The sequence below is a fragment of the Pseudorca crassidens genome, chromosome 14 (genome assembly GCF_039906515.1).
Source record: "Pseudorca crassidens isolate mPseCra1 chromosome 14, mPseCra1.hap1, whole genome shotgun sequence".
In the NCBI taxonomy this organism is placed as follows: domain Eukaryota; kingdom Metazoa; phylum Chordata; class Mammalia; order Artiodactyla; family Delphinidae; genus Pseudorca; species Pseudorca crassidens.
This window is the reverse complement of record NC_090309.1, coordinates 78105170-78119750: the sequence shown is the minus strand read 5'-3', so window position 1 is coordinate 78119750 and position 14581 is coordinate 78105170. Positions and strand designations below refer to the sequence as shown.

At 44.5% G+C, this 14581-nt stretch overlaps 1 long non-coding RNA gene across 7 annotated transcripts in view; it reads right to left on the bottom strand.

Moving 5' to 3' along the window:
- LOC137205439 (uncharacterized) overlaps positions 1–14581 on the bottom strand; it is a 393223-nt gene that overhangs the window by 95206 nt on the left and 283436 nt on the right. The window lies entirely within an intron of this gene.

Here is a 14581-nt window from a genome sequence, read left to right as displayed (position 1 = left end):
CTCTCAGATCAGAACTTGGGTACCACCTCTGACAGCCCTGGTCAGGCAGGCTTCCCAGGGGAGTTACTCCGAGCCCAGGATCCAGGAAGAGGCCAGGTCCTTCCTTGGTATTGCTTCGCTTTCCATAAATTATATGTTGCCCAGGGGCTGCTTCTTCAGGGGCAGTCCTTTTGTGGACAGTTTCTGACAGACTAGCGTCCTTCACCAAACTCCATGGACCATGAAGTTCACCTCCCTTGGGAACCTTATGGAGTTAATGGCATCCACCTCTGAGGGAGCATCTTGTAACTCTGGGAAAAACATGACGCTCAAATGCTCTTCAGATCAGAGGGCTACACTTCAAGATGCTTCACTGGCCTGGAGGCAATAAAAGAATGAATCCTGAGCTAAGCAGTGCTGGATTCCATAAAGCACTATTTTTCTGATTCAGTGGGCTCAGTGACTAAGGTGTGGCATAGAATGTTCCATTCCTGGCTCAATTTCACAATTTTAACAATAGGAAGTTACTGGTTATTGGCACAAATGAATCAATAATTTTGAAAGAGATTCTTCCCATCTTTTTTCCATGTGATGCTAACAGATGCAATGGTTTACCAAACTGACCTTTATTCTTGTTTCTCAGTATCTTCCTCTCTCCCCACACCCCCGTATTTATTTATTTCTCTCTCTTAGAGGGAAATACAATCTACATCTTATTGTGTTTGAGTCAGAGTATCAGATTAGCCACAATATCCATTTCTGCAATGTTGTATACGCTGTTTTTTTGTTTGTTTTTGCGGTACGCGGGCCTCTCACTGTTGTGGCCTCTCCCGTCGCGGAGCACAGGCTCCGGACGTGCAGGCTCAGCGGCCATGGCTCACGGGCCCAGCCGCTCCGCGGCACGTGGAATCTTCCCGGACTGGGGCACGAACCCGTGTCCCCTGCATCAGCAGGTGGACTCTCAACCACTGCGCCACCAGGAAAGCCCTGTATATGCTGTTTTTTGTCTAAAGTTTTGTATCCCTTTCCCATCTTGGTGAACCCTGGATCATTCTTTGTAGCTCAACTCAAGGTCTCACCTGTTTTATGACTCCTTCTCACACAGGAATGACTTTATCCTCTGTGCTACCATTATCTTCATGCTTCACTATCTGTTAACACACATCAGCTTTATGGTTATCTGTTTATATGTCTGCTTTCCCACCACACTGTGGGCCTCTCCACAGCAAGGACTGTCTAGTTCTTTCTATTTCCAACACCTACCCCTATTCCAGTAAATAAATAGTTGGCCAATGAATACCAACACAGTTCCTCCTTTCCTCAACATGACTTTGTTAGAACCCAGGCATTCCCAGTTTGTGAACTCCACAATAGCCCAGGATGAAGAAGCAAAGTGTCTTCCATAAAGATGACCCAGTGTGACCCGGAAACCAAACAGAAAACAGCCACATTCTGAGGTAGGCTGCAATGGCCACAACTAGCTGGACGCCTTGACAAGGGATCAAATAAGAAGGAACACGTGAGTGAGTGAGAGCAGGACAGGTTTTCTTTGTTCTGATTGTAGAGAGTCCTAGAAAATGTCAGTATTTTTAGACCTCACTGCTGGGACCAGGGTGAGTGCAGAGATGCAAGTCACTGTGGGAGCCGCTGAGGGTATTCAAGATCAACCGCGGCCAGAGCTCCCCAAAGGGCTTCCAACCCGAGAACCATCCACAGCAACGCCTCCCGACACATTATCCATATTAGCACATTCCATTTTGCCCCGTTTGTCCAGGCTGGCCTTGGATTGGTAGTTTATAGCTCTATTAAACCTCAGAGTGAGCAAAAGCCTTGAGGGGGAAGGTCTGTCTTTTGCAGATCTCAACATAAATTCTACACTGATGTGGGGACAGAAAACTGAGAACTGGCAGCGTATATGAGTCTGCTGATTAAAAAAAAATCTAACTATCTATCTGTCATCGATCTACCTATCTGCCGACTTACCAGCTGTTTTTCCATTCAGTTTTTAGGAATACAACCCAAAAGTACTCACCAAAATTAATGACTGATAAATTTGTCAATCGTGCCCTTCCTGATAGAAGAGTTTTTTCTCAGGGTCCAACATGATAATAAAATCCCATGACTCTGACAGCTCAGGAAAGAGGGTTACGAAGAGGAGTTTCCCATGATTTCTCAGCCTGACACCGAAAAACCTGGCACGGCCCAACGTTGCCCCTTTATCCCTGCCCTTCACCTTGCACTTCCTGGTCTCTTCTGCCAGGCCTCTCTCCCAGGATTCCCTGAGGCGGCATGGCCTCTCTGCCTGGGCGCCAGGTACCAGTACATCACAGGGTGCCCTGTTCCCTATGGTGTGTCAGGAGAGACATAGCCACCTGGAGTGGGGGGAGATCAAACCGCAGCTCTCTTATTGCTTCTGCGGAACAATCCATGTTGGAAATGTAACCCTCAGAGGAGGTGACCAGATTCGACCAGAAGTTTTTAGTCATCTAGAAACTCTTTGTTCTTGCTATCATGCATGTCACCCAATCAATAACAGCCCGCGTTTCCAGCTGAGGGAATAAGAAGCCAGGTTGCCTGTGTGCAGCCAGATGATAACTTCCTATATGCTTTATCCTGGCCTCTTCAGAGGTTTTTCACAATAAATTAAAAATTGTTAAGGGTCGCTCTGGAAGGTGATGGGAAGGAAGTGAAGTTTGTAGGGGAAGGAAAGAAGCACTAGACTTAGAATTAAGAAGTTGGGAACTCACCCAATTTTTCACTCTGCTACTTCAAAGAAGTCCCTTACCTTCTCTGAGCCTACGTTTCTTTCATTACAAAATAAAGAAAATCGGGCATACAAATCCAGTTTGGTTTATTTTTTCTTTTCGCACCTTCTCGGATCTTTAGAAAAATGATTTCTTTATAGAACCTAAAATTTTTGTTTCCATTACTCATATTCCGGCTTATTTCCTCTTATTTCTTTTCAGGGATTTTGTTCAGAAGGATACTGTTGTGCTGGATTTCCTTTCAGTCCAATTACCAGTTTTGCTCTCTAGAAGCCATTGAACCTGGGTGGGCCTGGCCCTCAAAGCGAAGTCTGTTTTCGTGTTTGGGTTACTGATCCGTTTAGAGTAGGTATTCATTAAACACTTGCTAACTAAAATAATCGCCCTTCTCTTAAAACCAACATTGAGCAGTGTTCTCTCCAAAAGTTCAGTCTATACCGAAAACCCCTCCGTATCTTGTGGTTAAACGCAACTGGTCCACTATGAACTGTTTTCTGAATTAGTTCCAGGAAGACCTCCACTGTTGATAAGGAGATACCAGTTATCAACGAGCTTTGCTGGGCTGGGAGATCTTTAGTATCGATGGTAAAAGTCTCATCTTCCATGTATTCCCGGCATTTGTGACATTCTTCAATCACATCTTTTCATCCAAACCACATCATTCCAGACCTCCAAGACCAGTCTCCTTCTTAGAAAATTGGGTAAATCTTGTAAGCTCCTTTCCTCTGTTTCTGGGAGTGCAGCGATCCCAGGAGTGTATCACGTACAGGGTATATTTGAAATCAAGGTATTGTGAAATCTAGCCTTAGATAGGAGGGGAGTCAGTTCCTAATGCCTTTGATTAGCAGCTAAAAGAGCAAGACACCTTCCCAGAGACGCCCATGTTGTGAAGTGCCACTGGCTTGCAGCACTCATTTCCAACTCCAGTCGTGTATGTGTGGGCCTAGTATCTTCTCACACCGGGAACTCAACTCCCAACAGACAAGTAGGGAGCCCTGTTTATAAATTTTAAAGTAGGCTGATGCAGAGAGATTTCTTCTTCATTTCCCATTGTTCTGCCTCACCTTGGCAGGATAACCTTCTCTCTCTTCTCATCAGCAAATACCCAAGATGATGCCCTACATAGCACTGTCAAAACTACTTTCTGGAAAACATTCTGTAAACCCAGTTATGAGAAATGATGGATGACTGAAGGCATCTTAAAATGAGATATGGGATTGGGTGGCACCGGAGTAGAGAAAACAGCCTTCAACTAAAGGGACTGTGACGTTACAGACGGTGGCCTTCGGCAGAGGGAAGGGCAGAGAGCACGCAGCCTACAGTAACTCTGGGAGGACGTGAAACGCTGGGGGATCAGACTGTGCCAAGCCTGGCTGAGGAGAAGGGCCGGTGTACCTGAGCCATTCGGTTCTGTCAACAAGCCTCAGCAAAATCTCCATGTGCTCCTCCGGTGAGGTTACTCTCTTGTAACAGAGCGCAAAGAGCTCCCGCCTGTGCTGGCTTCCAGGGGACAATCCTTCCGGCAAAAGCAAGCCCACAGCCTTCACGAGGAGATGTGACGTGTTCCTCCTAGGGGAGGACTAGGGCCGCGGGTCCATCTGCCCCTGAGATACTCAGGCAGAAGGAGGCCCTCAGGGGTCTGCGTGCTGACCGGGGTGCCTGTCTGTAGATGTCTAAACAAACAGCACTGAGTGGAAAGGTCTTGGGGGGCGGGGCAGGGGGTGTTCCTTAAGAATCTGGCTACTCATGGGAGCACAATTCATCATCTCCTAAAACACAGTTTAAAGTACAGTGTGTGGTCCCGTCCCCTTGGGTCTTTCTTGGCCTAGAATTTAATCAAGGTCTTTAGGAAGAAAACCAGGAAGTGAAACAACTGGTGTGTCCCAAAGCATACGTTTTAAATGTTCATAACTGTACAATCCCAAGTTAGTTTTTATTTATGAAAAGCCCCAATGAACATAAACTGAGCAGAGGGCATAATAAATGGGAGCTTCATTTTAAGTAAACCAGGCCAACTGCACTGGCTCTTTGTTTCCTTCTGGGACCTTGGATGAGATGGCGTGTCTGCCGCTCTGATCCAATCAACCCCTGGACACCTTCCCATCAGAGTACATAGTTTTATCAATTGTCCCCAATTTTGATGAAGGCACTGTAACCCTAACCCATTTGCCCAATGATGAGCCCGATATTCCAAGGAAAGTCCGTACCTACACCCTGCTATCCTAAAAGTCAGAAACCCAGTGCTTCCTAAGTAGCAGCGGCCTCAGCTGAGGGTGCTGGGCAGAATCAGGGATCCTCATGTCGGATGGGGAGCCTTCACTTGAGAAATGGCAACAGCTTACCTTGATTTGGGGAATAGAGAAAGCATCTGAAGCTTTTTTTTTTTTTTTTTTGCGGTACGCGGGCCTCTCACTGCTGTGGCCTCTCCATTGCGGAGCGCAGGCTCCGGACACGCAGGCTCAGCGGCCATGGCCCACGGGACCAGCCGCTCCGCGGCATGTGGGATCTTCCCGGACCAGGGCATGAACCCGTGTCCCCTGCATCAGCAGGCGGACTCTCAACCACTGCGCCACCAGGGAAGCCCTGAAGCAATATTTTTATTAAAGACATATCAATTTGAACTTATTTCATTTCTCAGGATTGCCAAACCAGGTAAATGCAGCAGAAGTGCTTCAATGGTCCATACTTTCGTGAGTGTGAGGGGGGCTCCTTGAAGCATCAAAATATTTCAAAGCTTACAACCTCAATCGCAGTTGTTGTACTTTTTGTGCTTTGCTTCAAATGAATGAATTTTAGATAAATTAGCATTTTGTTTAGCCCAACAGCGTCCACACATATTTTAAGGTGCTCGTACATACATGGAAAACATAATTTATTTAGTCTACAGATGATGTTTGGTTTGTGTGAGAATGCACAGACATCCGTGTTAATTCTACAGTTCCTAGTGGCCACTGGGAATCGTGAAGACCAGACGTTAGCTCTGGTCTTCAAGCAGGCATAACAAGGTGTCTCATGATACACTGTAAAGACCGGAGAAATAAAGGTTGATTTTGACATGACGGGTGACTCTTAGGCGAACCACTGACTTCCAAAGGTGCTGGTCATAACTAGGGCAAACGGGATAGGGTCTCTAATGAGTAACTGTAAGCTTTACCCTGGTTTCCTTCTCTTCCATCCTTGATCTGCCACTGACTCAAGGCATGACCAAGGAAATGTCTTTTTTTCCAGTTTTATTAAGAAATATTCGGCATACATCACTGTGTGAGTTTAGGAGGTACAGCATGATGGTTTGATCTATATTTATTGTGAAATGATTACCACAGTGTCTTCAGCTAACACGCATCTTCTCATACAGATACAATAAAAAAAGAAAGAAAGAAGAAAGGAAAAAAATTCTCCTTATGATGAGAGCTCTTAGGATTTATTCTCCTAAAAACTATCCTATGTGTCACACAGCAGTGTTGGTTATAGTCATCATGTGGTACATTCCAACCCTTATTCGTACTTATTTGTCTTGTAACTGGAAATCCGTACATTTTGACCATCTTCCTCCAATTCCCTCTCCCTCTGCCCTCCACCTCTAGTAACCACAAGTCTGATCTCTTTTCCTGTGAGTTTGGGGTTTTTTTGTTGTTTGTTTTCTGTTTTGTTTTGTTCTTAGATTCCACATATGAGATCATACAGTATTTGTCTTGCTCTGTCTTATTTCACTTAGCATAAAATTCTCCTAGCATAATGCCTTCAAGGTCCATCCATGTTGTTGTAAATGGTAGGATTTCCTTGTTTTTTCATGGCTGAACAATATTCCATTTGTATATATACCACAACTGCTTTATCCATTCATCCACTGGACACTTAGGTTGTTTCTATGTCTTGGCTATTATAAATAAAGCTGCTATGCACATGGGGGTGCAGATATCTTTTCAAGTTAGTGTTTTCATTTCCTTTGGATATGTTTCCAGAAGTGGAATTGCTGGATCATACGGTAGTTCTATTTTCAGTTTTTTGAGGCTCTTCCACTCTGCTTTCCACAGTGGCTGTATCAGTTTACAACCTCACCAGCAGGACAAGGGTTCACCTTTCTCCACATCCACACCAACTTTTGTTACCTCTTATTTTTTGGATGATAGCCTTTCTAACAGGTATGAGGCGATATCTTATTGTGGCTTTAATTTGCATGGGAAATGCCACTTTTGCTCTCTGAGCGTCGGGTTCTTCATATGGGACATGGTAGAGGAGATGTGAAATAGAATAGCAGTTCTGAATCCTTTTTGATTTATACATATCATTGAAATTTTTATGAACACTAAGAGCTGTCTTTCTGGAAGACACTTATATGCACAATGTTTACCTATAGTTCAGGGGACACGTAGATCTTCTGGAGACTGGAATACCCCCGCTCCGCAGGGACACTGCAGTTCTAGAGAGTCCTGGCTACACGGTCATGGAGCTGTGATGATCTCACTTTTATTTCAAGCACCTCCTTTGCAGAGATATAATAGGAACCGGTTCCAGGGAGGCATCTGGAAAGCATGTAGCATGACCTCCAGCTGTGTTTGGTTTCAGTTTGTTCCAACTGGTGACCCTGCAGTGCTCTTTTTTCTCCCTGACCCAGACATGCTCTGTCTCCATGGCTGCCCTGTACCTTCCCTGGCCTTATAAAAATGATTATGCCAAAGGCAAAGATGACTCCACCCAGGAGAGGGGCCTTACAGCATTGTCTCCTACTAGGACAGCTCCTTCAGCTGACTCTAAGACATCCCTTCCCTCCTCCTGGATTGGATCCTCTTCCTAAAGGACTCTTCATAGTTTTGAGAAAGGATTCTTTTTGCGGGCATGGGTCAACCACTCAGGTGGGGAGGCGAGTCAGAGAGAGAGAGCGCATCGCGTATGGATGCCGTGCCTTCAAGCTTGCAAGCCGGTTATGGAACCATATGACCAACATCGCGTAACAGGAGATTGCGGGTATCGGGCAAGATGTCCTTTCTCATCCCAAGTCTCACTCCTTCAGGTTTATAGCAGCTCCCTCAGCATGGAACCTGAGAACTTTTTCTTAGAATCACTTGTGGCCATTCTCCCATCATTATGTGTATCTGCGCTGTCCAATGCAGCAGCCACTATTCACATTCACTGCTTAAATTAAAAAGTAGAGCTCCTCAGTGGCACTAGCCACCTTTCAAGTGCTCAGTCACTACATATGGCTCATAGCTATTGGACTGGGTGGCACAGACATAGAACATGTCCATCATCACGGTAAGTTCTATCGGACACCAGCCATCTATACAATGTGTTCAGGAGATACACACTCTGCGCCAGCACATGAGTAAGTTTTGAAAATCTAGAGATGAACAAGTTCTTGCTCTCAAGGGGCGCACAGGTTGTGGAAGAGGCAGGCATAGAATACCATCACAGTAGTCTGAGCTCATGAGGTGGAGACAGGGGGAGCTATTCCAAGCAGAGACAACAGCATGTAAAAAGGCAAAGAGACCTAAAAACACTGCACGTTCAGAGAAGGGGGAAACTTTATGTTTTTCACATATAGAGTAAATGTGTCCAGTGAGTAAAAACAAATGGTGAGAATGACTGATCAACTAAAGAGAGAAGACAGGCAAGGGCAAGAGTGGATGGGCTCTTGTATGCCATGCCTATTTGGTAGTTGTTTTAGAAAGGATAATTCTTCTACAACTTGATCTTTAACTAGTTTTGATTTCCTCAGATGTTTTTTCTTGAAATCAAGTACCATTTGCCCTATCTTTCTCAGAACCTTATTATACAGTCTTATTATAAAATTTAGAATCCAGAGTTGCCGTCCTCTCTGTAGCTTAGCTTGTCATTCTTCCAGGCACTTCCCCCGGGGGTTCACATCTCCCATCGGCACGTCGTCTGGTTGCTGGAAGACGCAATATATGGTTCATGTTTGGGTTTAGCTAAGCATCTGGTAGCTCAGAGATGCACCTTGAATTGACAATGAGGATGACGATCACAAGTGAGATGAAACAGGGCAATGTCCAAAGAGAAAGCCTTAGCTGGTCACGATAAGAGGATCAAGGAAAACCAGTGGGAGAGCAAGTAGAAGAATACACTTGGAGAGGACTCTGCAAGAGGTATTCCAGCTGCTCTTCATCTCAAAGACTGGGCACTTCCTTTCAAACTACTTAAATCCCCCCATTTGTGGTTGAGATGCATTTGTGTGTGCCTGTCCTACAGGCATCATGATGACCATTAGAGATGCACCCCATGAAACCATGGTTGCATTCCAACAAACATTTATTGAGCACCTTGATGTGTCCAGACCTTGCTGCATTCAGTGCAGACAAACCTCATGGGTCCAGGGAGAGAAGAAGCCTCCTGTTATCATGATCCTGACATCTGGAATATTCATTACAGATTTCAAAACCCTTCCACTGCTGTCACCTCCTGCGCTTTCAAAATGTCTCTGCTAGGTAGATAAGATCAGGTTTGTTATCCCAGTTTTACAGATGGCAAAACTAAGGTCCAGAGATATGAAGTCACCTCCTGATATCACTTCAAACTAGGGAGTTAGAGCCAGTTCTCTTATTCCCAAACCTAAGCTTTGAAACTGTTCTCAGAAAGCAAGTTATGTAATTATAGCAAATCCCCCTAAAATCAAATTTTCGTAGTTCATTGGGATGAAACATCCAGTCTGAGGAAAGAATACCATGAGATCCTTGACAACTGCAGGTGGTTAAAAACAGACAGACATACACTGCAGCTCATAAGCCCTAAACATGCCTCTTAATTACCAACAGAATTTGGAAACTGATTTCTTCTGAAAGTCATCAAGACTAAAATGTTCAGGTGGCCATAACCATCACTGACCTTCCTGTTACATAAGAGTAAGGAAGAGTTTGCTGAGTTTAAAAATATTCTTTTAAAATAATGCAAATAAAAGTACATCTATATTCCTACTCACCATTTCAGGGAATCTGAAAAGTTCATGACAAAAATCAAAGTGGCCCACGTTGAGCTGGGGCTGCAGAGCAAACACTAAATAAAGAAGTCTGTTTTGAGCCTACATCAAATTGCAACTTCATAATTGCAAATGAATCCCAACACATGCAGTTTTACTTAATGGAAAATAATATGATAACAGTCACAGGCATGAGGCTTAACCAACCATACAGTTAAGCATACATTTGTTTTCAATTACAGTTAAAATGTATTCAGCTGAATACAGCTTAAGTGGTAATTGCATTCTTTACAAGTTGCTAATAACCTCTGGAATGGTCACTCTAATAAAAGTTTGCCTCTAATGGGTACATGTCCTGCTTACTCACATGTCAAGGCCAGTGAAGTCATTAGGAGCACTTGCAGTCCCATAGCCTATCTGAACTTTAGACTTCTGTCCAAAGCCCACACATAAACCACCCACTGTGTACCTAACATGGGACGCGGTGTGGTCATTTGGTTGTGGTTTTATGCTCTTTCCCAGGAATGCTTCTCAGGGGCAATTCTTCTATTGCAGAGTGGCTGTTAATCATTTCCTATCAGATGAGGCCTCCAACAGATGCTATAGTAGGATGCAAAGGGCTTTGCTCAGCCATCCTGGCTACAGGGACTTCATTTTGAGATAGTCACTGACCTCCACCCAAATTTCCAGGACACTAATCTGTGTTCAGTGGGTGCGTGGCTGTAGGACTGGTCTTTTTGCCACAGCATTCCAATCCAGGGAGACATGTCTGGGGGTGCTCACACAGTCTGGTAAATTGTTTTAATGTTCTGAGTCAGGGAAAAATGTTAGGTCTGACATTATATGTTCCCTTTCTAGTCTCTTCTCCTGATACTTTTTTGTTCTTTTTCTTGAAGTTTTATTGAGTTGTAATTGACATACTGCACTATATAAGTTTAAAGTGTACAACATGATGGTTTGACTTACATACATCATGAAAGGATTACCATAGTAAGTTTAGTGAACATTCATCATCTCATATAGATACAAAATTCAAGAAATCGAAAAAGCTTTTTCCTTGTGATGAGGACTCAGGATTTGCTCTCTTACTTTCATATGGAAACATTCAGCAGGTGCTAATTATATTTACCGTGTTGTGCATGACGTGCCTGGTATTTATCTTATACCTGGAAGTATGTACCTTCGGAATGCCTTCACCTCTTCCTTCTGTTGATTAATTTATGTTCCCTTTTATCAGGAAGAAGGAAATTAGAATGGAACAGGGTGCTAGGGTGGAAGCAGATGTCTCTCACCAGAGATGACTCTCCAAAACTAAAATTGAGGGGCTCAATACGTGTGGAAGTAAAACTACAAGCTATAGGTTCCATATTGTCTTTCTTTCATGTCTTTGTGAAAGCTTTCAACTATATTTGTGGATCTATAGTGCTATACCTAATGTCTGGCCCAACTTTTGCATCTTAGAGAGTAGAGTCAGTCACTAAATATAAAATTTTCATTCTTCTTCTACCAATACTTTTATCATCTGTGTCTCTCTTCCTCAGTGTCTCCTTTTCTATCCTGCTTCTCTTTCTTCTCTCCTCCTTCTTCCTTCCTCCCTGTTCTCCCTATGGAAGAATTTCAGAGCAAGTTACAGAGAGAGCTTGTCTTAGAGTTAGTGCCTATGTGTCACTTCCACAATTGCCATCTCAAATATTTGTCACTCTGGCAATACTGCTCTGCATTTCTGCCTCTGGAGGGCTATTATAATCCAGGTGCTTGGAAGATTATTGTTTCCAACATCTACTTGAACTCGAGAGGAAGACCACAGGAGCTGTGTGCGCTCAGAGAGAAGAGCAGGCTTGATGGAGAAAAAGGGGTGGCACCTCCCAATCTTAACAGAGTCCAACCCCTAGAAGGAAATTTGAGCCTGTAGTTAGCAACGCTTTTCTAAAGGGAAAGGTACAAAGTTATGCAATAAACTCACATTCAACAAACAAATGGGAGCAGAAGTAGTCAAGCAGCAGAGACGGCAGATAAATGACTGTACGTACTATACACGAGGAGGAATCTCTAGCAGCCGAGGCAATGCTTGGGCAATTATGAGGTCTGTTTATAAATTCAAAAGGCACTCAGCCACTCTACATTCCTAATAGTTGACACCTTTAAACGAATCCTTCCTCCTTTATTTGTCTGTCCCCGACCTGAGAGCCTGTGGTAGAAGGGGTGCAGGTCCTACCTGGCCTGTCATGGTGTGACTATGGGAGCTTGAACAGTTACCTTCCCATCATGGGGGCTTTGTTTTCTCATCTTTTAAAATGATAATTTTAAAGGTCCTTCTCATCTCTGACAATTGTGATCCCACGAAATTCCAGCTCATATTAAGAAAGTCTTCTCATGGTTGACAAGGTCTGAACATCCAGTCTTTCCATGGTAGTGAACCATCTACTAGTAGAGTTAGGAGAACGCACACTATTATCTCCTACTTCCAGGATTCCGTGGCAGTTCTGTCTCGTGCCTTCTAATAACACTTGCCCAGCCTTTAACAACTTTGATGGGAGTAGCGTAGCCCCAGAGGTAACCATCACAATAGATGCAAACTGGCAGCCACGCTTCTAGGCAAGTGCTAGAAAGATAGTATGGTGCTGATGGCTATGGTGCTGATTCTGTAGAGTCACTCCTTCTCTTAATCCCCAAACCACACCCCTGCCATTACCACAGAACATGGCAGCTCTTGTGGTGTCCCCCAATATTGTCCCACCCGCTGGAATTTTATTTAGTTCTAATATGAACTAGACTCCATTCATTACATAGATTTTACATTGGACTGGACTAAGTCGTCTCACCCCAAGCAATATTTCGAGCTTATCTCCCACTGACCTTCAACATGTACTCAGAGCTTCAGCCAGACTTGATAGCTTGTAGTATTACTTTTCTATTGCCGTGTAACAAATTACCACACACCGAGTAGCTTAAAAATCATCCCTTCATTATCTCATTGTTTTTGTTGGTCTGGAGTCCAGGCATGCTTTAGCTGGACCCTCTGCTCAGGGTCTTGTAAGACTACAGTGTGGGTGTCCTCCACACTACTCTCCTTTCTGGGTCCTTTCCCAGCTCACCTGTTTGTTGGTGGGATGCAGTCTCTTGCAATTGTAGGACCGAGGTCCTGGTTTCTTACTGGCTGTCAGCTGGGGAATGCTCTCAGCTCCTAGAAGCCCCACAGTTCCTTGCCAAGTAGAAATGGCAACTCACTTCTAATGCACTGTTATCACGTTACCTTTACCATCTAACATAATCTAATCAGTAGAGTGGCATCCACCACCTCTGACATCGTCCATCAGCTAGAAAAAGTCACAGGTCCCACTTGCACTCAAGGAGGGGGAGTTATACAAGGGCGTGAATCACTGGGGATCATCTTAGAATTCTGCCTCCAAAATTATCATTCTCAGAGCACTCTTCTTACCCTTTTTTGACATTCCTCTGCCTGGTAAGGGTCATCATCTTTCTCTGCCTACCCCTAAAACCATCACATTCCTAGATGACTTTTTTTTTTTTTTTGCGGTACGCGGGGCTCTCACTGTTGTGGCCTCTCCCGTTGTGGAGCACAGGCTCCGGACGCACAGGCTCAGCAGCCATGGCTCACGGGCCTAGCCGCTCCGCGGCATGTGGGATCTTCCCAGACCGGGGCACGAACCCGAGTCCCCTGCAACGGCAGGCGGACTCTCTACCACTGTGTCACCAGGGAAGCCCCCCTAGATGACTTTTAAGCATGCCCACCCTCCCTTCTAGGCTTCCATTGCACGTATAATTCTCTAAAGTCATTTACTCATTCTGGAATGCATTCGAATTTGCAAGATCTTCCTCCCAGAATGCACAGATCTTCAGAGCAGGGAACTAGACGATATCCAAATACACACCCCTTCCCACCCCCTCACTCCACCACAGCACCCTGCATCATGTTTTCTACATAGGTGGTAGTGGGCAAATAAATGCTTCTAGTGGAATTCAATACATTGAACCAGAGCAGAGAATTACAGAATCTGCAAGGTTGGAACAAAGCTTCGAAGGTCATCTAGAACAAACTTTCCCTTATTGCTCTTGGCTAGAGACTATTGGCATCTCTTCACATTTCTATGTCCCATCTGCTATCAAACATTTTTATGACATTTATTTCCTCATTATAGTCCTTATTGTGCTTTATTTATATATCTGTGAGGCACATGAGAGTTGGAAGTTCTCCCTTCCCTTGCAATCTTTTCTTCTCCAAAGCCCCAGCCAGCCAGACTCCCTGTGCCCGTGACAGGCCTCCAGGGCGCCCGTGACAGCATTACTCCTCACTTCCCTGTATGTCTCTCTTGTCTCCTCCATGCCTCCACCATCAATTTCAAACTTCCTGTCCTGACATTCAAGGCCTCCTTACACTTTGAGTCTGTCTTTATCGCCTCCCTTATTTGCCCTGTGTCTCCCTCCCTAGCTCCCACTCCAAATTCTGGGCATTCCTCCAAGTTTCTCCATATTCCTGGAACCATCAGCCCTCACTCTCCCCTTCCCCCATTTCCCCCATCATCTGTCAAGCTTTCTCTTATTCCTCTTATCTTCTCTAACCCTAAAAAAAATTTGAAGAAACTCTCCTTTGACACAATCAACAGATGTATATTTAATCTTCTGTTAGCAAATGCTGGCCCATGGCTGTTTGACCAGTGAAATACACACAGGACAGATGTGCTAATACCTTGATCTTTACCGCAGCAAAAATCAAAGGCAGCTTCCATTGCTGGACATGGTGATGTGGGAAGGAAGCCTTCAGTGGAACAGAATTAAGTTGTCTTGATTTGCCCATGTGTAGAACTAAGTCAGGAGGATAAGAATTATTGGGGGCTTGCTCTAATCACCCTAATAGGCCTTCCATCATTTCAGGTAAAGGGCGGGC